Genomic DNA, 25,559 nt, shown 5'->3' on the forward strand with positions numbered 1-25,559 from the left:
AACTGTATACTTGATTGCCAGTGTAGAATCCCTATAACTACACTATCCTGAAGAGGAAGATGATGAGTTTTTTTTGAAGGGGGGGAAAACAAAGGTTGCTGTATACATATTCATTTTTTATGTACAGTAAAGAAGTCCATTAAAATAACTACAAATTAATTGTGAGTTGCTATGTGAAGTCTGTGAACCATAGTTTGATTTGCTACAGCTGCTGCAGATCCAGAGCAATCATAATGAAATCATCGAGCTTGTAAATCTAAGAACTCCAACACAAAATACTTCTGACATATTGTGTGAACTGGTTTAACTGATAGAGTGAAATGTAAACGCAGGAGCATGACATAGATAAGTAGATCTGCAGCTACTAGCACCAGTAACTAATTCTAAACATTATAACCATAAAGCAAAATGAAATGTTTAGAAAATTTAAAGCTGGGGTGGTCCAAAATTTGCCATAACCATAACTTAAAACCAGGTTTAAAAGTCGCAAGTTTTCCTCCTTCTTCTGATGACAACACACTGAACCAAAGCAGGAATTCTCTCTTTCTTTCTGTCTCTGTCTGACTATGACTGCAGATCTAAAGAACTTGAGCAAACCCAAACGGAGCTATGTGGCCTTCACCAGTTAATGGTACCTATGTCTGCATTGGTACAGAACCTGCAGTAGATGTAGTGCACAGGTAATGATATCTTCATTTATTTAATGCAAAAATATTTAAAAGGCACTTAAATAACAACTTCTTTTACAGTCCTTCATCTTTAAATCTTTGTCTATGTCACCACTTGTCCACTGGGCATTGCAGTTTGTATTGACACATTGACTTTCAAATTCTGTCATACAGAAATTTTTACAACAAACGTAGGAGTTGAAGGAAGGTTCTATACATCATGTAATTGTTAACTCTGTCTTATCTCTGCCTTTGAGGTGGGAATTCATGTCTGCTTCAGTCTCTGTTACTAGCTGGTCGCTGTCTCCCTTACGTCAGCAGTACCGGGAGAAATACCAAACTGCATGTCAGGTACCCCAGCATCCTAACTCCCAGTCTACCCATAAAAAATTCTCTGGACGTATTAGTTAAGAGTGCTGACAAGACACAAGAAGAAAGTGAAAAAGCTGATCCAACAGGTGAGTAATGTCTCAATAATATCTTCTGGAATCTCTCTCAATGAAAAAGGAGCAGAACCACCACTTGGATGACCCCACTGACCCTCTGGAGGATATGCTAACTGATAGCAGAAGAATGCTGCCAGATCATGTTTGTTACAAGGAAATAACAGTAAATAATAATAAGACATGGTCCTCTGTGGAATTTTCAGATTAGAAATATTTCAGGTCTTTGCTTTTGTCATCAGGAATTGGACCCTAACCCTGTGTGAAACTATAAGTGTTTATATGAGATATCTCCAGAACTGGGAAGTGTTATTTCTCTTGTTTTATACACAGTGCATTCTCTTTGATCCAAGATCAAATTTAGACAATATTCATTAAGAATAAGAGTTGGACTGAACATGAGCCTCTGCTTCAACCTAGCCACAAAAGTACATGATAAATTAATGTTCTGGTGGAAGAAAAAGAGTCTGAATTAAATTACATTCCTCAACTCAGGAAGGACAGGGTTTTGACGGGTAAATATAGTAACACACTGTCCTTGGAACATTGTTGTTTGCAGTAACATCATTTCTATGCCTAATTACAGGTGAATGTCAATACTGCTTGGGACATAGATTGGGTATTTTGGCTAACCTATAAAAACAGATGGAATAAACATTTATTTTTTTGAATGCAGACCTCTTAATGTATTTCTTTATAGATTAGACTAAAAAAAACAGGCATATCTGTGTATCTTATTCCTGAAATCAACTCCATGTGCCTGACTTACAATTAGTACATGGGTCACAGCAACCTGTATGGTTAGTTATGGATGAAAATCAAATTACTGATTTCTCTAGAGGAACGTATTTTTTATTATATTTTTGCTACTAAATAATTACTGAAGTCTCGCAAAAGAAAAAAATTAAACAGTTTGCTGTTTGTTGAAGATGAAGATGAAATATGGCATGACATATTTCCTATCCTGATCACTGAGCAGGAAATAAAAATGTAATGGTCAGAAGTCTAATATTAAGTAATTATATCTATCAAATATTTCCTATTAACTCAGAATGAGGAATATATTTTATTAAAGGTTAATGATTCCCTTTTTTATCCCAAATTATCAATGTGAATACTGTTTAGCTCTCCCTTTACATAATTTTGCTTCCAGTGGATTGCTTCTTGGTTCTTCATCATTCAAAAAGAAGACAAAACAACAAATAACTAGTTAAGGAATGATGATGTTTTATGCCTTAAAGGTGACATTTAGTGGCCTCAGTTCTTAGCTATTGATTTCTCTACAGAAGAATAAGTGGTTTGCCCGTTGTTGAAGACAGGGTTAGACAAAATCTTTCTTTCCATGATCAGACATGCAAAATTATAACATACACATTTTCTGTCTGAACCCATCAATTCATGCAATTATCATCTTAAGGTGAAATTAAAAACATTGGTTAAAAATAAACCATTTTGACCACAAATCAGTTGCAGGTTTTAGAGTTGCAAATGCAAAATGCAAAATATTTAAAAATCAATTCCAATTTTATTGCTCACTAAAAGATTCCACATTCCTATTTGAGCAAGGTGATGACATCATCTGTTCTGGACATAAGTCCTGGGTTACAGTTAGTTTGTATTTTTACGTACTCCTGGTAGTGGAAGACATATTCCATGACAGATACCAAAAACACAGAGCTGTATATGCTGTGATTTGCATCTGTGGGACATAATCTGCTTTCAGAAATGCATTAGATTTCTCATTAAAGCAATGTGGGTCCAAAACCAGAGGGAATGATGAAGGAAATCTAAAGAAACTCTTTTGGCATTTAACTTGGAAGTGAGCTGTCTGTATTCAACTTCAGTACACAGAGAAGCTTAGCGGATATTCTTCTGTGTCACAGTGGTTAAAGCATTAATTCTTCCTTTGGCTTAAAGATGTTCCTAGGTATATATACTGCTTAGAATCCCTTTGCAGCTGTCAGGCAGCTAACATCCAGGTGCTGGGATGCCAACTACTGAAGCACACAAATCCCCAGTGTTTTGCAGCAGTTCCTGGTGAGCAGCGGCTGATCTCACTGCAGCTGCGGGGAGCTTTGGAGGGAGATCTCAAAACTTTCAGACTCTGTACAAAACCTCTCCAAGAAAAGAGACCCCAGTATGGTGAGAACTGAACAATCTATTTCCCTTGAGGTCTTCAGAAATCCCAGCACTAACCAGATGATAACTTTCAAAGGAGAAAACCACAAAATCCATTGCTGTGTTTCTAACCACTTTACGTGCACACCCTCCCTGCACCCATGCTCTGTGTAAGGGAACTTCTGGTCTGACTGACTGACTGTCTTTTGCTGTGTGGTAGCTGAAACAAAAAGATCTGGCTCTGCATTCAGAACTTGGGTGTTCTATACACCACAAATATTTTTTTTTTTGCCATCTGCTTTATTATTATCATGAAAAAAGCCCTTATCATTGGATTTCACTTTTGACATCTGTCTAGACAGATATTTATTTGAACCACCAACACATTCACTTAGAGAAAAAGAGAAAAAAGGAAGAAAAAAAACCCCAAAACCAAAGGCTTTAATATATTTTCTTTATTGAAGAGCCAACAACTTCAGCTTTCAAGAAGTGTCTGGACAGGGTATCAAACAGCATTAAGTTAATCCTTTAAATTACAACCTTGACGAACTGAAAGAGGAGCGTCAGTCTATTTTACAACTAGATAAGTGAATAGTTTATCTCAGGGAAGTGTTTTGTCTGCCTGTTAAGATAATTTATATCGTTATTAAGGATGCACAAGTATTACCCTCATCTGCTAAGATACTGCTGTCTTCATAATCATATGACATTGTTCCAGTAGCAAAACCTATGGTTTCAGTTGTTAGTACAAATACTCAGAAATCCAGTACTATAGTTGTGTAGTGAAAGTGCAATAGTATTGCCAGATATGAGAAAAACATCAAAAATTGAATCTTGAGGCTGTGTTGGCTGATACAGAAATTTCATCTACACAAATTTCCCCAATTCAAAATAACAGGAATGAGATAGGAGGATAAACAAGAGGTGAGCAATTGTCTGTATGTGAAAGGCTGTCCTCCGGCAAGGGAGATTTGCTGCCTTTCCATAGCAGAGCTGAATTCAAAGTTAGAGGCTGGAGTTGTGAAACAAGCTACCAAGAAAATCAAGGAAAGCTTCACAGCAGCAGGATGAATTAGGCAGCGGACTGGCTGGCTTGGGATGTGGTCAAAGCCATGCTATTTGAGGCATTTTTAACTAGGCTGCCCTGTCCTGCTGGAGAGGTGTACCGGATGATGTACTAGTTGTTTTCCATCCCTGGATGCCATGATCTTATAAATGTTGTGGCTCAGGACCATGTCTATTTTGAATTTACAAAACCACTTTGTATGTAGTGGGCAAGGCAAGGATTAGAGAGCCAATTAATTAGACCAGTACAAGACTATTTTTACAGGGACTTTGTACATTGGGTGAAGGCACAGTGAAAACCACATTTCTTTGGTTAATCGTTCTGTAGGGATTCTCTGAATCATAATTTGTTTTTATATGTGACCATCTTCCTCCAAGACCAAAGAAGGGCACGACCTCAAAGGCAAAGTCACCATAGACTATAGTTTAGTCTGCTATGACTTCCCTACTCTAACACAAAGCACATGTGTAGTCCCTAAAATAGAAAAGTTAAAGTAGACAAAACTAGAAGGACAGAAAAATTACGGCTGCCGGGGGGAATCCCTGATTTACAATACAGCAAGTTGTACAGTCTGGTGCTGCTGTGCTTGTTGATGCTTAGCATAATTACCACAGTAGTTACCATGATAAACTTTTAAAAATAACAATAATTAAAATATTAATTATTGAATCATCTAAAATACAGAAGTGCTCTGTTAAATGTGGAACCCTCTCATTACAGCTCCTATGTATCACTCCTTCAGTCTGTGTAGCTCTTATTCCTTCAGTTAAATTTTCCTAAGGTTTCATAGCCAAATTATTGCATCATCAGAAAGGCCAGAAACAGGACGGTCTCCTTCTCTGGTTTGTGTAAAATGACTTGATTCAATTTCTATTAATAGGGACAGCTAGCAACACCAAATATCCTGAAATTATTACTCTTGATGAGAAGTGTGAATATGCTATTAACATTCATTCAAAAAACACTATTTTATGCTTTAAATTCACAAAACAGAGTTTTTGGGGTTGCATCAAGTTAGTTGCAGCACTATTTGTGAAAAAATGAAAACACTATAAATAAAATACACTTCTTCTGTTTCCATAATCCAAGGCAACAGATTTACAATTATTTTTCATGGAAATAGCTCGGAAGTGATTAGGCTTATAAAACTTTTGAAGTAAGAGTGTGTATCTTACCTGTCCTAATCCAATACAACCGTGATTAGATGTCCACAGTTGAGAGATTCAACTTTAAACTATTTTAATTTTTTTTAAAAAATTCATGAATCTAAACTCCTCCTGGGTTTGTTGTTATTTTTCTTTAATATGCCAGTATATAAAGTTGATCTGTTGTCCAGTATTTTTGCATTCCCACCTCAAACAAGAGGATTATCTGACACAGTTCTGCTTGGACTTTTCCTCTGAGGTTCACTATGGATGTAATCTTTTTTTTCTTGAAGAGAGATAAAAAGAATTTTGCATTATTTTGCATTCTATTCAACTTGAAAGTTAATTTTCATTTTTAAAGTACCAAAACTTCATTTTCCCTTTTCAAGGACTGAAGTACAATTATTCACATAGCACTATTCACAGGACCTCACCAGATCTGGCACTCAGTTCCCATGTTCAGACCATCAGACTGAAACACTCAGCAAAATGGAAGCCTGTCTGAGAAAGATTACTATTTCTTGTCACTTTTATGGAAATGTGCCATTTTCTTCTAAAAAAGGGATGTGCTTGATCAAGAAAGCCTGCCAACTAAAATTATATATTTATAAACACATAAATCTTGATCAGCCATAGCTGGGAGCTTATTTCTCTGTGGGCTGAACACCCAACAAATGACCAATTGACTTCTATGTTTGAATAGCTGTAAAATGAGAGGAATTATTTGGTACTGGAGGTCATATTTTGTTTATTTCAGTTCAAGGGCTGTAATTTTCCACAGCTAATATCCTGTTTTTAAAATATCTTTAAATTATCTCCCTAAAAATAAAATTGCATATTCACAGATGTCTTTCACTGGCACTTAACTTTTGGAAAGTCTTAATCCTAAACTTGTGTCATTGAACTGGTTCTTTCCAGAGATATTCTCAGGAATTTTTCTTAGGGTAAAGATTTCTTTGAGGATTTTCTCCCAGATTTTAATGATCTCAGGATCTTATGATTATTCTCTCATAATTTCTGTAGAAGACTCACAACCTGGACTCCCAAACCCCATGACCTGAAAAATATTGTTCACTGATTATTATTCACCATTCACCATTATTCACCAATTATTCACCATCATCACCTTTCCCAGTCTTTTGCTTTTAGGGTTTTTTGTTTGTTTGTTTGTTTTGGGTATTTTGTTATTGTTGGTTTGGGGTTTTTTTGTTTGTTTGGGGGGGGATTTTGTTTGGTTTTTTGGGAGGGTTGTTTGGTTTTTTTGGGGGGGTTTGTTTGGTTTTTTTGGGGGGGTTTGTTTGGTTTTTTTGGGGGAGGTTGTTTGTTTTTTTGGGGTTTTTTTGTGGAAAATGAACAGTTATGAAGAGTACTGCTCCGTTTGAAAGAAACAAGAAATACACATAGAATTCACTAGAATGTGGTCTACATTCCTTTAGACAAAGAAAAGAAAGACAGTGCCTTGGTGCCAAAAATGGTTTGCAAGTTATATGTCAAAGAGGAGCCAACACAGAGCGATGAAGTTGGTGCACAGTGAAATTGATAAATATAATTTCAGGTAACTGTGTTTTTAGGGTAGGATGTGAAAACAGTGAAGGTAAAACTAGAAGAAAAAGTTTCAAAGGAGCTAAGAAGCACATAGAGTCTGTCATAGTATTAAGGTCCCAGTGAGAGGATGGACAGAAGTGGTTCATGTCTATGGACAGCTTCAACTTTGCCTTCCTGGACACAGCAGTGGAAGAAGTGATCAGTTTTGTTACCTTTTGGGTCTGGATTTAATTTTAGAAGCATCAGCACACAGAAAGAGAGACAGCATATATTTTGGTGCTCAAGTTTACGTCAGTATTGATGAAAGAAAAAAACCAAACATGATCAACCTTGTTCACAAGAGCCACTTGATTCTGTGCAATCAAATCTATATTTGTCCCTTTTTCACTGAGGCCATGACAAGATGACACATTCATTTTAGGGTATTAAATGTGTCTGAAAATGGGACTCAGCCCAAATATGTCACACTGACCACTGGTCAATAAAACTAGAAATTAGCCTGTTGTAGCTGCTAATGTTCTGAACAAGATTTGGCCTGGAACAAACCCCTACAATTCCTGGTACTCTGAAAGTTGTGAATTTGCGTCAGAAATTATATTCTATAGACTGTATTAATTTTGGAACTGTATTCTCCATAAATTTGTAAATTCATTCTGTGTTACTTGGAACATAGAGAATGCAAAGCATTTGGAAAGAATAAAAAAAATAATGATCAGCAACTGTTTTAAAAACTGGTTTTAATTTGGATCTCCTCCTTAACACAGGCTGGCCTTCATTCCTGTGGGGTTTTCGTAGCCGTACACATTTAATTGAGTCCTTGGTAGCAAGAGCTCATTTAAATTTCCTGATCTTTAGTCTACTGTAAAGGTTCGTAGCAATATTTGGAATGCTGCATTGACCAAAATGCCTGAAAACGCAACTTTTTTCAGGTTGAAACTCCTCGCTCCTTTCCACCTTATAAACAGCACATAACATTTGGTGTCTGAGTTCCGTCCATTAAAGGTAATATTTTTAATAGCACCAGGTAGCAAATAGGGATTCCAAATCTCACTGGATATTTTGGATTAAATTCCTGCATCATAAAAACATAATAAAAATTAAATGTAAAATGTTCAAAATAATTAATAATTACTTGCCTCTATGATCCACAACTTGCTTTTAGGCATGCATTTCAGTCTCCATCAGACATCACCCATCAATTTCTTCCTTTTCTGTAATGTTTCTTCATATGGATAATTTCTACAGTTAAATAATCATCAAATTTAAAAGCAAAAACTGGAAAAGCATTTTATTTTTAAAGTTTATTCCTATATTGGAGAACAAGCTTGTGATTTTGAATGTTTGGTGGTAAGATCATGAGATACAAAACTTTCTTTTGCTAAAATTTGACTGGCAGCAACAAAAGCTGTGTTTAAATTTTACGGTGGTCACTACAAAAAAACTCCTCTGACTCCATCCAGAAACCTGGGAAAGTTGTACGAACACTAGCACTGTTCTATGAGCTAATTTTCTAACCTGACAGAAAAAGGCTTAACAGATGTTATATAACAGTCAAAATTTGTATCCAAGGAAGAAAGGAGCACACTTTAACAGGTAGATAGACAGAATAACAGCTACACAATTCCCAGAGGATAAATATAACTGCTTAGCAGTATTTTTCTCCAGAGAAGAAAGTTTTTAAAATAACTACCTCTTAAATGTAACTAACACATACAAAACCAAATAAGCTTTAGATCTCTCTGTTTGTCCTTTTTGCTTTTTTACCTCCTTGCCCCACCCAGTGACAAGACATCGCTTTCTCATGTGGCTTCTTATTTATTATACCTACTTCATAGAGTGTAGTGGACATTTAGATGTCTATGCTCTATAGAATGTTTGAATGTCTGTAGTTATTTCAGCAGCTAAATTTAGCTGAGATAAAATCTACCTGGATTGCTTAGGTTTATCAAGGATGTAGTAAGTCTCCCTAAAATGCTGACCATATATGTTATATATTCTGTTGTTCAACAGAAAATGTGGTTCCTAATTGCAAGCCCATTTCTTCCAATCGGCAGTCATGACACAGCACCATGGTTCATGGACATCTATTTTATTATTTCATTGTCTGGCTAAAAAAGTAAGTTTCAAGGTCCAGAAAAATGGAATTTACTTGAATAATAGCGAGACAGCTTCTTCCTTTCACAATTGCTGAAATGAATACACAGCTTTTTGCTGCCCTATTTGGAGCCAAAACAACTACAGGAATGTCAAATGAAAGATACTGAACAGCAACACATTAAAGAATTAATTCTGTGAAGGAAACCAAATAATTAACATTCAGGAGATCCAGATTCAATTTCTGTCTCTGCTTTTGTGCTGTTTGTTGAGGTCATTTAATTTCTTCATGTCTGAGCTTCCTTGTAATTAAAAAAGGAGATACTACTTTACATGTTAGAAGTATACAGCAAAGATATTTCTTTGAATATTTATGGAGTTTAAACATATCAAGTCTGGAATACAAACACCTTTTGGATAGACAATCACCTTATAAAAATGCATACATTTTATACTTCAAAATACTTTACACATCACACTAATAGACTAATAGACACTGTAAGACTAATTCTTCTTATTCATATATTCCTTGCTTAAGAAGCCCCAAGAGAAGCAGGTTGAATTTTAAATAAACCATGTACTTTCAGATTCAAAAGCTAATATTCTCTCCTACATGTTTGAAACCTTAGAAAATTGCACAAAACTAAGCATTTGAAAACTTTTCCCAAAAGACTCATGCAAAACTTGCAGAAATGAAAAAACTTGCATTTAAGAAACATCATTTGTCATATAAGGGAAGCAGATGTTATTAATTATCAAATAGAGACCATGCTCTTACTGCACAGAAGCTTAAAATGTGCAGTAGCACTGTAAGTGAACCAGAAAATTACAATGTGCTATTTTTGCTAGAGGTGGTAAAACTAACATCATATTCAGTAAGAAGGAATGTTGCTTTTCCTTTAAAAAATTTTTTCAGGAGGAATCTCTGTAAGTTACATCTCTCAGTACTATTTATCTAAAAGACTTTTTCTCTTGCATTGATTTCTGTTTTTACAATGTTACAAAATGAGTGAAGTTTGCACAAGAACAGAGAGATGAACTGTGGAAGAGTCCAACAAGTCAGTGTGATGTGGCTCTGGTTCACTGGCTTCCTGTACAAGTCCGAATAACCTGAAAAGGTCATTTTTCTCTCCTTCTTTCCTCTCATTTTTTAAGTGTTTGACAGAACATCTTTTATGGTACATCTGAGTGTGAACCAATATTATAGACACCAACCTCAAATGCTGGAATATCAGTAGATAGAAGGGTTTTTTCTTATTTTATTTGTACTCAATTATATCCAGAATGTCCAAGATAGCAAATGTATTGACATAATTTTATGTCAGCTGTTCTTCTCCTAGTTTTTCTTATAAACCAATGAAGATATATGTTTGATCCCAGCCTCCCAGTCCTTCATACTTGCAGTTCTTTACAAATCATGTGACAAATTTGACACTTATATAAATTTTGACCCTTAGGATTTGACCCCAAGAATGCTACAAGATTTAAAATTGTATATATCAAAATAATAATTGTAATAAAACCCCATAGAATAATGGAATATAATAATTAAGGTTGAAAAAGACCATTTAATACAGCACAGAACTTGTGTGACTTTCTTTTAATTCATTTCCATAGAAAACCAAACCACTTTCTGAAGACTACAGAGTAAAAAATGAAAGCAATTAAATGTTAGAGTCAAACTAATCCAACTTTTTATTGCTTATATTGCTTTTGATTTGTCACTGAATTCACTTTCCAAAATTAGAAACTCTCACTTTTTGGCTGAGAATTACTTATATTTAGCTTAAATATTTATTCAACTTATGCTAGACATTGATAGAAATTTTAAAGGTTTTAAACAGTGAGGAGGCAAAATATAAAGCCTTAAAACAATAATCCATCAAAATTTACAGACACGCACATGAAATTTCATTTTTCAAATGCCTTATTTGAAATTTAAAAAAAAAGAAAATGTTTCTGCAATCTATTTTTCCCTCTGCAGATGTGAAACACACTTCTTCCTGACTGCACAGATAGACCATTTAAAAATGAAAAATAAGTAGCAAATTTAAAAATCTGTACCTGAGTTAACATTATATTTGTAATTTTCTTTGTAGAGGAAACAGCCACAGGGGAAAATCTTTTACATAAAGTACACAATAACCAGTTGGGGACTAAATTCTCCAAATTACCTGGTGCTGGGCTCTTTTCTAAGGACCAGACCCAGGGGCTGACTTGGTAGGAGTTTTGACAGCTGCTTTGCTGGGGAGTTCACAGTGCCCGTTAGAAGTAGCAAGAGCTCTGCTTGGCCAAGCTGTGTCCTTTTCACACAGTCTGTAGTGGGCAGCTGCATGTGTTGCAAACGTGGTCCTGTACATGCTCTTGTCTTATATCATGCCAAAGTAGGTACATTCTACCCTGGAATGAAGCACAATGTTAATAAGAAAAGTCTGAAAAACAAGCTATGATAAAAGTTAAAAAATGGGGTTTTTTCTTGGTTTTGGAACACAGCTGCTTACAGTAAAAAATATACAGCACTCCTTTATTTGTCATCATTTCCATGAGTAGAATGTTGAAAAAATGAGTTTCCAAACAGGCAAAAATTTTCCACATGCCTCTTCAAGATTTCTCAACTTTCATGTTGAAGACCCTTGGAAACAGAATACTTCGTTTCATTTCTATCTTTCTGGACCATGACTTTTAGTTCAGATGGACTCCAGATTTTTGGTCTCCATGTTTCTATCTTGATGTTTATATGAAATCATAGTCCAATATTATATTAATTAAAAAAAAAAATCTTTAGAGTTACATGGAATATGTTATCCCTATTTAATATATAAACGACATTATGCTATCTATTTAGTGACATGACATTTCCTGTTTCTCAGTTCTGCTTCATCAGTGCATTTTATATAACTTTGATCAGTTCTTTGCTTTTTGTGCTGTATAAAATATTAACAGCAATACCTTGTTGCCTTCACTCTCTCTGTGTGAACTGGCATTTTAATCAGCACCAGAAAAGTAGGGTGATTTCAAGCAGATCTTGCCAATAGAGAGGTAATTTCCTCTGTAATGTAGATTCCCTCCCCACCTTCTTAACTAACCTCCCAGGAACTTTGCAGAGTTGCTAAACAGGGAGAAGCAGGAGAAGCAATGTCTATTTGCAGCTGGAAACAATTGGGTATTTAGAGGCAGTGGATTTGTCAAGACATTTCTTCCTACCTTAGTGAATAAGCATTTCTTGACTTAGAAGCAGCAGCCTGACTGAATGGTATCACTTCTATGCATACATGCTATAGGTGGCTGTTCAGAAAACAGGAGAAAAATTTGTGCGGGGTGAACATGGCTACCAGTGTAATGGATGGAAATGGAAAGTAACAGGATCTGTATGCTCTGTAATGGCACTTGTTAGACTTTTCCAACATAAAAATTCAGCTTTTAAAATTACTCCTGGTGAAGTAGAACATACTTAGAGTATGGCTGAATTACTTGGGTCAGCCAGATAATTTGTTTCAGGTACAGAAGTATAAAGGGAACTTTTAATGAAAGAGGTAGGCAAAGACAAAATCACATTAGTGCCCCTTGAGGATACAGTGACATGATTCTGGTCCATCTACTTAGAGAAATATTCTAATAAAATGATTGAGTAGCATCCTGAACTTATATAGGTTAAATGTGTTTCTAGAGAGAAAGTGCGTGGCTGCAGAAGATGATTGGGATTTTTTCAATGACTAATCTGTTTCCTAAAGAGCAACTATTATGGTGAATCACAGTTTTCAAGCCCAGAACTTTTTCCTCTGTGTTGGAGGGAACCAGAAAATTCAGAGAAAGAGTCAAAAAAAGTATTGGGAAGCATGGAGTAGCTTTTCACAGATTATCCCTTGTGCCTTGTTTGATGAGAATTACCAGCCATAATAACAACAACAACCAGCAATACTTGAAGTTGATATTCTAATAACAAGGAGGGAAAATTAGTCAGAAACTAATAATCCTGTCTATGCTACTTATATCCAAAAGATTAAAATTGCTTTTGTTTTATAGCGCATTCTCTGATAGCTCAAATGCTGATACTTCCATATTCTGTCAAGATCAGGATAGAGATGTTTCAGAGAGCAGAAGAAGATAAAAGATAGATTGAGCACTGACAAGAAAGATCTTTATATTTATTTTGATTATATTAATGATTTTACTTGGCTGTGAGCTCACATTCTTAGGCAATTCTGATCTGTAGATCATTTTTACAAAAGACTGCACCGAAATTTTTTAAGTTTGGAAAAAAAAAAACAAAAACAGTCCAAAAATATATTGCCTGCTAAATCTGGCCAAGTACGTATCAAACTATGTCACCCTGACCTAAATTAGATCCTTAGTTCAGAAGTAGCCCCATTAATTTCTCTGAAACTGTTCCTGGATACAGGTGATAATCTACTTAAAGTCATTCAACAGTTTTTAGCAAAATCCAAATAAAGAGAGCCTGAAATGGTATTCAGAGATTGCACACATTTTATATTAAAAACCAAAGATCCTGAAATTGTCCCATTGGTTTCATGATTCCTTCAGTTCTTCAACCTATACTGTGAAACTTAATCACTTGAATCCAGTGCTACTCATGCATGGAGAGAGGATTGCAGTGTTCTGATACTTCTAAAGTTAAGATGCCAGTAATTGTTGTTTATTTCTTTAATATCATCATAGGCAATGAGTGAAAACAAGACAAAAATAAATACACATAAATGTGTATTATGCTGTTTATTAATAGGTTTTCCAGTGCTGTTATTAAGCCTTTACAAAATGGGAATTAAAATATCAAGGATACTTTCATCTTGTTGTGAAAGATAAAGTGAGAATCTATGAAAACAAATTTAACTAAGTTTCCTCTTCTTTCTTAACACAGTAATGTTATAATCTAGGAGGGCATATTGGATTCCCCACTTCTAAATCTTCAAAATAAAACTAAGCAGATTTTGAAAGCTGGGCTGTAGTCACACGGAGTTATTTGCTTTAATGTGGGAAAAGCTAGATTATTTTTATATTGAGTTGCACTTGAATTAGATGTACCCTGAATTTTTCAGACGGTCAGACTATATGAGTTAATGATACTTAAGGTATTTATGAAGGACATTCTCATCAGAGACCTGTAACAGCAGCTGATATATCTTAAGTTTCCTTTTCTAGGAACATGCCCATACTTACCAAGCTGGAGCTAGAGATTTATGCAGAGTTTGATGTCAGGCCTTCTATTCTCCAGGTATTTTCCAGGATGGGCATGTGATGATGCCCATGAAATAGATTTTTTGTTTTCCTTAATCACCACAAAGGATTCCAGATAAGACTCTGTTGTGTCTAATGGTGACCGTTATCCAGTGCAACGTTCCTGATGTTTGCAGTGACAGTTGACTTTGGCTTATCTGACATAATCTTTCATTACTATAGCTACTTTTCAGGAGATTTGGTGGACTTGGCAAGCATCATGCATTATAACTATCCAATCCCCTAGAAATAGTTGTGGAGGCACTGGCTGGCAGTTCCTTGCATGTGGCTGGAAAACACTGTTTGTTTCCAAATGGATAGCATGCCCCCAGAGTACAGCTATAGTGGTTCGTTTATTAAGACTGACTTATGTAAAATCTGATTTATGTAACAGCCAGCCAACCTTCTGAGTAGCTTAAGTTCCAAAAGGACTGTAGAATACAGAGCCATTCTTTGGCTTTAAGGTTGCTACCAGCAACATGTAATAATAGACTGTAAGTCAATGGAAAACAGAAAAAAAATATTACATACTCAAGGCACATCCCTACTACAGAAATTTTTTTTAAATTCTCATTTTATTCATAATATGGACCTTAACTGTTTTTACTGATGCTAATCCTAATGACTTTAAAGCCATGAATCACATTACAATTGTAAAATAAGAACAAAAGATTCATTATCAGGTCTTAAAAACAGAAGACTGCACCAGGATGTGTAACCAAACAGACAGCATTTAAAATGTGCATTGATTTATTTTTAGGACTGTGCATACTGAATATCAATCACAAAGTTACCAGTGTTGTGGCAGTTGAAAGACAGCAGATTTTTTCCACTTGTAAGTACATGGGTATTTCAGATTTTCCTTATTTCCTTTCTCAAGCAGCTATGCTACTCTTTCCTTTCTAAAAGCTCCCTCAAAATCTAGGAATAAAAACCTTTGTGACACTTTGCTATTTGCTCTAAGTCCCATCAAACTAGTGTACAACTGCTCTCTGTGGAAGGCTCCCCAACGTCCTGTTCAGCATCAGTTAGATTACTTTCGACATCAAAAAGGTTTCACAAGGACAGCACTACAGCATCACTCTATGGAGGGCCACACAGCCATCCTCTTCTCTTATTTAAATGTCTAGGTTTTGTCCCATTTAATTTCTCTACTAAAAGCATTAAGTAAAATCTTAATGAGACACCACTAGCTCACAAACTAGAGCCAAAGAAGTTAGTAAAGTGTGGACAGAAGAGTGTGACAATCATAGTCAAGGCTACTTGTGCTATTAGATAACTGAAAATATTTTACTCAGTATTTAAGAAAGTGAAAGTTTGTGCTAAGAATACCACCTTGGCATTAAGACTGATTTACTGACTGGCTTAACTCAAGTTGTTCTTCACTAATAAACAAGCTGGTAACCAGCTAAAGTTCTTGGTGCATGAAGATATAAACTGTGTTCTGGTATTATATTTCAATGACAAAAAGGGAATGAAAGTAACTAGACAGCCAAGATCCATATTGTATAACAACACTTTTTCATCTATTCTTTGTAAAAATTAAAAGGTGTATCTGGGAAGGAAGTGCTTTTTGCATTGCATCAGACAAAAAATGTACACCTTAATCTGGACTCTCTTCTTGGTTTTGGGCTCTGATTCCTGCTTGTCAGTGTTAATTCCCCATTGTTCCTACCTTAAAAGCTATCTGATTTAACTTGTTCTTCAGTCATTCTTTATCAATTGGATTGATTCAACACATTCATTCATTCCAAGACAGGACATGAGGACAAATAACAAGTGTGTTTTCTTCTTGTATTTCAGAGAGATCCAGCAAGTCATTTCAGATATTCAGAGCAAGGTCTCTTGGGCAAAACATGTAACACCAACTTTTCTACACTGGAATAAGTGTACTTGCAAAACATTTCCTATCTCCAATGTACAGCCATTTCCATTTGACAGCTTCAGATATTATCACATTTCTGCAGGGAACTGGGAACAGGTGAGTTCCAACAGGTGAGGAGGTCAAAAGATATTGTACTGTGACCAAAAGAGGACTTTTGATAGAGATGATCTGAGCACACTGTTTCCATTAATGCAATGGAAAGCATTATACCATATTAATGCGTAATATGTATTTGATTTTATTGCAAGATATTCCTTTAGATCTGTGCAAGAGTGAAAGAAAATGCACTAAAGTTCCTGAATAACCCTGCTTGTTCTTGGTAAGTTACTATTTCTTCTAGAAATTGGATGGAATATATCCTCAGTTTTTGCTGATTCCACAGAATACAAGAGAGGGATGGGATGAATAGAAATGGCTGACTTTCACATTATGAGTTGGAAAAAGCCATGCACTCAGCTATAGAGTGGGATCCATAGTGGTGGCCATCCAAAAAATCAGTGTTGTAGTGCTCTTCCTGACTGCCAGAACTGAGGCTTTTCTATAGGAAGAGTTAAATGCAAATTGCAAAAAACACGACTATTTTTATTATAAAACTATGACCAGACATAGTTTTAAGTTTTCCAAGTATTGAAAAATAAGGTCATCAGTAGGAAAATTTGTCTATGTTTATCTGCTGTGGGAATGTGCAAAGTGCAGTGTGCATTTATTGCTCTAAAGGGGGTGGAATGGGTAGGAGAGAGAAAAAAAGAGGGAAAGAGGGTAGAAGAGAATAAAGTATTTTCTCTTTTGAAGTTATGGCATCTTTTTTATCTCCTCATGTAGGTGATCGTGACTGTGCTGCAAAAGCTCAATTAGGCATGAACTATGATCCTTTGGGGTGTTGTACTGATGTTAAACTGAGATTAAGTTCTCTCCCACACAAATCTATTTCACTTTAGAATTTAATATGGATGAAGTAGCTTTTATAAACCTTCCAACTGGAGAAACATAGGATTCTGACAACTTTCCTAGCAAGTGTCACTTTGCAAATATATAAAGCTAGCAATTGATTTTCTTTCTCTAGTCTTCTAGAGCCAAGGTTTAGCTGAGAATGCTAGGGATCAGATCCATAATGGCATAAGAAATGAACGATAAAGGCTCTTTTCTTGAGATCAGTCACAACTAGAGCTACCAGCCAAGATGTAGTCCTTCTCAACATGTTCTACAGATATGTAGTACTCTCCCTGTAATTACTGAAATTTGAAAAATAACTGAATGAAGGAAAAGGTCAGAAATTTCAGATGTACATCAATTAACTTATTTATGGCTTGAACTTACTTGGAGAAAGACAAACATAAAGCAGGAAAGGATTTAGTAAGGGCAGAGGAGTAGTAGCATTGCTGTAAATAGAAACTAAAGATAAATTTTGTTTCACCTCTGTTTTTCCATGTGAAAGTTAGACTTCTAACTTGAAATGCCAAGGTGTCTGACGAACACTGATAAGCAACAAGGATCACATAAAAATCACACGCAATCAGCTCTCAAAATAAGTCACTATTTCTTTTTTTAAGTTCTAAAATATTTTATTTGTTTTAGTATTCTGCAGTAATAATTTTTTATATATATGAAAAAAATAAAAATAAAAATAAATATATTCTTGTCTAACATTTGCAGAAAGTTATGCTATGAGTTTTCAGCACAGTATAATAATCTTATTGAAGATAATTTTTGGGAGGATTTTAAAATTCATTTTGTAGGACTCGTCTAAAAAGGCTCAGATTAGCTCACAAGTTAAGCAAAATAAAAATATTTGAAGATACTTGTGACTTTTTGAATAAAACCAAGCGAAGTAGTTTCAGAAATACAAATAAATAATATTCAAACTTTGCCCACTTGCAAATTAGAGCCTTTCCTTCAAACAACCTTATATCTTTATAATGTTTGAGAAAACCAAAAACTGCATATATTAAGTCTGAACCATATCCAGTGAATGGGATTCTGTCAGTTGCTCTCTACCCTGAGTAGGATTAATGGATCCAGTGGTACTAATTTCAAATCTGGGGAAAGAAATGTGCTATTGAGCACATAAATTGTGCAATTCATATACAAGACACGTGGACATGGTAACATTGTGATTTTCACTTTCTTATATTGCTCTGAAACCTTGATATTTGAGACACTTCCCACGAAATCAGGCCATCCTATGAAGGTATAGGGTACACCCAAGACTCTGTCCTCTGAATCATAATTCTGCTTGTAGGCAAACAAACACCAAAACGTCTCCTTTGGGGCAGCAATTATTAAAAGAAAAGCTATGTTAATGGCTGCAATTGTACCATGACTTAAATTCTTTTTTTCTTTGCTATAAATCTGCTCACAGAGTCAGGCCAATATGTTCCTAACACTGATAAAAATCTAAGCATTTGTAACCCAAAAAAGCTCTATTTGTTAAAAATTCTATAAAGTTCAAAGAATTTTCTTTTTCAGTCAAACAGGGCTAGCTACACTGGGCTGAGCGTTTATTACCACCACTTTTCACCACTGCCAATTAGCGCCTACCAGTGAACACAAAGCCAGATGGTCATTGCCACTGAGGGCTTGCTGTCAAAAATTTCCCTTTCCTAAATATGGGTGTTTGAAGGAGAGGGTGGGGGGAAGTTGCATGTAAGGAAGAGAAGTTGTATAAAACCTTCTTTGTGTTTTTACAGAAAGGAACCCAGCAAGAAATTTTATGATGTTATCACAGCTAGTTCTAAAAAAGAATTCTATTTAAACAGAATAAGAGTTCCATTCTTCACCTTATTTTTGAAATGCTGTATAATATGAGCCCAAATGGATGTAGCTCAGGTACCTTGGAAAGCAAGAAGATTGACAGCATTGCTTCGGACTGCTTTAGTAGAAAAAGCAGTTCCTAAAAATCCTATTTTTTAAGTTTAGAAATGAAACTATTAACCCTTCAAAAAACTTCACAAATCACTGCACTGCAAGTAAAACTCTCACCTACTCACATCAGGGAATTTAACTGCAGTAGTTAGTTACTATTAATAATACTTATGTATAAGAATACAAAATATGTTATAGTAAAGAGAAGCGCAATGCTGTATTATTACAGAAATTCTGAGATATTATCCTTTGAGTAAGATGTAAATGTACTAAAGCTAGATTCAAGTGGCACAGAGCCATAATTTTTTTGGATCTTGATGACATTTCACTTGACTAATTGCTCCTATATTTCTTACACTGATATGAAGATTCCTTATTTTACTCCTGCTTTCTGTGTCATCTTGGTGTACATTCACAAAGGATCTTAGATTTTTATCTTCAGCCCTAGCTGAATTTCAATAATGGATGCAGAGAGCTAACATATTGGCTATAAAATTTGAGTGCTCTTGGGTCTTTGGATAAGAACTGTTATATGCACGACTGTCAGCTAAATGAAACACCTCTCACTGTGCTCTCCAGCTCAGTATTTTTTCTTCCAGAAATCATGTCTTACTGTTTTTGCCTTATCTGCCATCACAGATAGTTGATTGGAAAACAGTTGCATAAATTAGAAATTAAACCCTTGCCTGGTGGTGGAGGTTTATGGGGCACAAAATACAGATCATATTGATGGAGGGAATTAATAAGTACCATGTGTACTATTTTAATATATCCCTTTTTATTACAGTTTAGAAATCCTTCATTATAAAGGAGTTAATGTTGCAATGTTGCTGAGCTCATCAAAATGTAGGAAGAGGAATGTTGGTTTCTGTTTGTATTTGATAAGTCATCTATGAGAAATGTAAACTATTAATTGTTTAGAGGGTATAGGCTTGTACTGTTTACATTTGAGTGGGTGTTTTTTCCTTAGTGCCACCAAATAAATATTTAAATTTAAAATTGTAGAATGTTATTTTTAACGTATAATCTCTTTATAAAATAAGGCACAGTAAGAATCAAAGTCTAAAAGGGTGCCTCCAGAGTATGTACCCCATTTGTTGAGTGACCCTCATTGAGACTTCCTCTGAACACTGAAATTCCTACTGAGATTAGAGCGTGAACTCCAAAAATGAAATGTTCAGTATGTATTTCAGTCTTGGAGTAGTATGGGAGGGAGGATGCTAATACTAGACTGTGGTAACGTCATTAGGTAGTTAGTAGCTATTTTGATCCTGGTATTTGTCACCGTAGCTCTTTAATTATGCTTATGTATTTACATGGGGTAACATGTACACATTCAATTCACAAAATAGTTTTTGTCTTAGTGAAGAATTTCAGGATCTAGTTAAGTGAGAGATTATGATTTTTAGGAGATATTATGATTATTAGGCCTATTCCATTAGCAGACCAGCCTTAAGCTGTGTGATAGAGTTGTTCACTGACACATAAGTACTTCTGGAAACACATGACATGCTCCGATATTTAACATTTCATTCGCGTTTGTAGGTTGAGGACAGAAATTCCTTAGTTTAGTTTATTTTGTATTCCTTCTCTTGTCTTTATTTTATGCCTTTTTTACCCCTTTCATTACTTTAAAGACATCATAGAGAGCTTCTGGTCCTTCAGTGAAATATTCCAGTCTTGGAAATTTGACCTTTTATGTGAACATTGTAGAAAAGGAACAGATTCATAGCTTTTAAGTCCAGAAGGGACCATTCCATCATCAAACCTGACCTGTATAACACAAGCAAAAGAATTTCACCTCTATTGATTCCAATGATTTTTCTGTAAACCATCCAGTAACAGGATGTTATATTTTAAGAGTAGTTTAAAACTGTACAGGTCTCATTTTAATTTTTCAACAGTGGTTTCAGTATGTAATTCAAGTAATACTTATAGAATATGTCTATGAATATTTCTAGGACTTTATATAGGTCTTTGGCTAAGCCTTAATTTAGTTTATTAACCCATTTGTGGAACATATGTTGTTTTCCATTTGAGTGGTTACAAATCTGAGCCTTAAAATTCTCCAAATCAGAGACTGCTGCCATTAGACCAAATTATTTCATCTCTCTCACAGGCATCCCCTTGCACCCACATAAATTACCAAGCTTAAATTCAAGACTTGTTAGTTGAGAACACTGCACAGTTTCTGCCAGATTCAGCTTTCACAATCCTATACAGCACAGAAAAATGCAAGGGCACTATTAAATTGCCAGTTCACATCTATTTACATCACATATAAAACCCTTTATCTGAGCTTTATTTAGCTCTGGCTCCTCAGCTGCCCACAAGTTGATGGGAAAAGTTACATTATGGAAGAACAGAGAGGCATGCTGTGGAAACAGGCTCAGCACAAAACACCAGCAAAGAGAATCTTGTCCAAATTATATAGTATTGTTTTAAAAGGCGTGAATACACACCAAGTGCTCTGTTGAGTTCCTGTGCAAAATGGGTTCTCTGAGAATAGGAGCAAATGGCTATCACAGAGGTTTTGGGATAGTTTAAACCCAACTCAACCTCCTAACCAGAAAAAAAATTGTGAAGGAAGAGTGCAATTCCTCATCACAGCTACTCTTGGGTGGAAGAAGGCCTTTTCATTTTCACTGAAATGAGTAACAGACTCGCCTACTGATAAATGACTGCTACTGAATACAGTATGTGGAGATACAGAGAGCCACTAACTTTTAACGACTACCATAGTTAGAAGAGAGATCAATAGCTACAATCACATTGCATATAATGTAAGAGATGTAATAGATGTTATGAGAAACACAGAAATCACGCTTCTCAATGCTGACATATAGTTAACTACTGCTAACACTGTGGTTGTCTGAATGTGATACAAACCAGGGAAAGTAATCCCTGGACACACTTGAAGCCTTAAGTAAGGAAGCCACAATTTACTGTTTTGTCAAAGCTGACTAAGAGACTTGCTATTTGTCAAAAAATAGCACATAGTGTGCAATTAAGCTTCTGCCGAATGAGTGGACATTTCCTGGGAGTTAACCAGCATGTTAGGGGTGTTCAAATGCCTTGGAGTGAAAGTCTCCAAAGTGAAGGATGAATATGTTATACAGGTCACTGTAAAGAGCTAACTTACTGAGGGATTGGAGGGGCCTTAATGTTTTTAAAGGGAATCATCATCCTGCACTGACAAGTTATCTGTCAGTAATGTTGGCATATCACATCACAGGCTTGCTGAGCAGGGAGGCAGGACAGGGATCAGGGTCATAAAGAATCTGCTAATATTGCCTTCTGTAAACAGACTTAGAGAGTCCTGCTCATACACACAGTCAAAGGGGAGACATGGAAGGGTAGTTACCTTCTCCCAAGTCTGAGCTCATGCATCCTGCCTTTTGTCCTTGGATTTTGCATGGTTGTGAGCTGGCTCGGAGCACAGGGAGGGACAGCCCCAGAAGCAGAGCTTGCTTGTCCCTGCTATTTAGAGGTAAATGCCATCTAGATATGTATAGCAAATACCATCTAATCATGCTCATTGTGGCCTTTGAAGCCACTGACAAGATATTTTAGAAGCCAAACTGAATCCAGACATGAAAAGAACAATTTTGAAAATGGCATGATCAAAAGATCATCTGAAAACTGTTCCAAAACCTCTGAAAACCACATAAAACTCTGGGAGATAAAGAAACTATTAATCAGGAACAAGAAATAGAAGGTGGCAAAATCCTCTCACTATGGTTCACTGATTAGGTCACAACTGGGAGAAAATTCTTCAATTTGAAGCTTACAAACAAGGGAAAAAGAAAATGTGGGTATTTTAACTCAGCAGGGTAATACTCAAAGTTATGAAAAATATACATAGTACTAGACTATGTGTTCTGTACTTCTTTGTCTGCTCACAAATGATTTTTTCAGATCATAATTATAAGTAGAAAGAGTTGAGTGGGGAGAGAAATCCACATGGACATCAAGCAATTCATATTTGAGTGAATGTTATATTTCCTTGAACCTCATTAATTTTCCTGGTGCGAAATGTTTACCAAGTATCCAAAGTAAAAGATAGTCTACAGAGATTCAAGTTCATTTCTTCATTTCTGAGCTATAAATGTCTAGAGATACAGTAAGGGAAAAATATTATAAAGGCTACTGAAACAGAAGGGTGACTCTTAAGCATTATCTATATTTTAAAACACCAGAACAGATAAGCAAGATACTGAAAATTAGAGAGAAAGGTTTCAAGGAGTCTGAAAAAAAAGTTATTTTGGGAAAGTGTGTTTGTAGATACAGCCAAAAGTATTTCTTCTAAAAATACATACAGAAACAAAACAGAAGCTTGAATAATAGCTATGCTATTAATATTTAGTGAATAGTAAACATGAAATGTTTATGGAAAACGAACAGGAAATCAATGCAGAAAAAATTTTCCAGAATATAAATATTTGTGACTTGTATCTGCTGCCTTTCACAGAGACACTGCTTCTACAAGGGTTTTAAACTCCTCAACAGAGCTGAGAGCATCTGGGATCCAAAGTCTGGGAGCCATGGCCTTATGGAGGGGCAAGGTGTAGCAGAACACATGGTCACTGGTGCTTTGCCTATAGGTGTAGCAGAACACATGGTCACTGGTGCTTTGCCTATATAAGAAAAAATAATTCCCCAGTTACTCCTCTCTGTAATACTTACAGGCACACAACGGGGACAAGAGTGGGTGCCTTACATGGGACAGGTAGTCAGATCATGCAATGACAGAATATCCTGAGTTGGAAGGGACCCATCAGGATCATCAAGTCCAACTCCTGGCCTTGCACAGAACATGCCAAGGAACCCACAATGTGTCTGAGAGCATGGACCAAATTCTTCTTGAACTCTTGGTGCTGTGACCACTTCCCTGGGGAGCCTGTCCCAGCACCCAGTCACTCCCTTGACTCAACTTCATGACATTCATGTGAGTCCTCTCACTGGTCATCAGAGAGAAGAGATCAGTGCCTGCCCCTCCACGTTGCATCATGAGGAAGCTGCAGACTGCAATGAGGTATGAATTTCTCCTCTGAATTTTAATATGTGGTTTTTTGTACCCTAGGAAAAGACGGAAAATTCCTTGCCTGAGCAAAGGATTGTAGAATGGCAATTCTTACTACGCATTGCCAAGTAACTCGAGGTAGAGATTCTGAAACCTGGATTCACATTGCCATCCATCGTAAGTTCATGTGCGGGGAGTCAGGCTTTAATACACCATGCAGGAGTAATAACCCCTTTTTGTGCTTCCCTGTGTACTGTGAACATTCAAGAGAAAAGAGACAGTTAAGAAATGTGGCAAAGTTACACAGAGCTTTAGAAGTTTTAAGGCTGAGAGACACAAGGTCAAACGAGAGGATAAGACACAATGACAATTAGCAGAATACAAAGGGGTGATTAACATGGAGAATGGATCAACTGAGATGGCACCAGAAACCACAGCTGTGATCATTCAAAAAAGTGTTAAACAAGCACTTTGAAGCACTGAAAACATTAGCGATATGTTACTGAGAATGACTGCAGTGGCCTCCTTCTGTCCTGAGGCATTACTGTAAAGACTTGCAGTTCAATGCTGAAATAAAAGCGAAGAAAGGTTTGCAATGCTGTATTGTTAACAACACAGCCTATAAAGATGCTGTGGCATTCATTGAAGCTTTCTTTACAACTGCTTCAGCAAATTGAGTTTGTACCACACATGCATAGAAACATTGCAATAAAGTCATAGAAACGTAGAGTCTTGGTGTGGTTTGGGTTGAAAGGGATCTAAAAGATGATCGGGGTCCACACCCTCACACCCTTCCCCCACAGGCAGGGGCACTTCTACTAGACCTGGCCCTATCTGACCTGGCCTTGAACACGTTCAGGGATGGGGCATCCACAGCTGCTCTGGGCAACCAGGGCTAGTGCCTCACCACCCTCACAGGGAAGAGTTTCTTCCTTCTGTTCAATTAAATCTACTCTCAATTTAAAACCATGATCCCTTGTTCTATCACTATAGTACTCTCTGTTATTCTTTTAAACTCCTTTTAAGTATTGGAAGGCTGTTCGAAGGTCTCCCTACAGCCTTCACTTCCACAGGCTGAACATCCCCAAATCTCTCAACTTTTGTTCCTAGGAGAGGTGCTCCAGGCTCCCCAGACATTTTTATGCTGATTATCCAAGACCTGGCTAAAATCAATGCATGCACTTACAAAACACAAATAAGGTATTTCCCTTATCTATCAGAAAATAAACTTCCTTAACAACACGTAGTGTACCAAAAGAGCCTTGATTTATGATAAAAAAGGTCTAGTACAATTTTTTGAGCTGTACAGGAACTGTCCCATTTCAAAGCAAATTGCAACTGAAAGCATCTTCAAAAAATATTTCTTCATCTAAAAAAATTAGTTATATTTGGAACATATCCTAAGACAATTCCACTGATTCTCTGCAGAAACCATTGCTGTTCCACACCTTGCAGCTTTTCCTAGACAATCGGATGGG

Source organism: Corvus hawaiiensis, chromosome 4 (genome assembly GCF_020740725.1).
Source record: "Corvus hawaiiensis isolate bCorHaw1 chromosome 4, bCorHaw1.pri.cur, whole genome shotgun sequence".
NCBI classification, from domain to species: domain Eukaryota; kingdom Metazoa; phylum Chordata; class Aves; order Passeriformes; family Corvidae; genus Corvus; species Corvus hawaiiensis.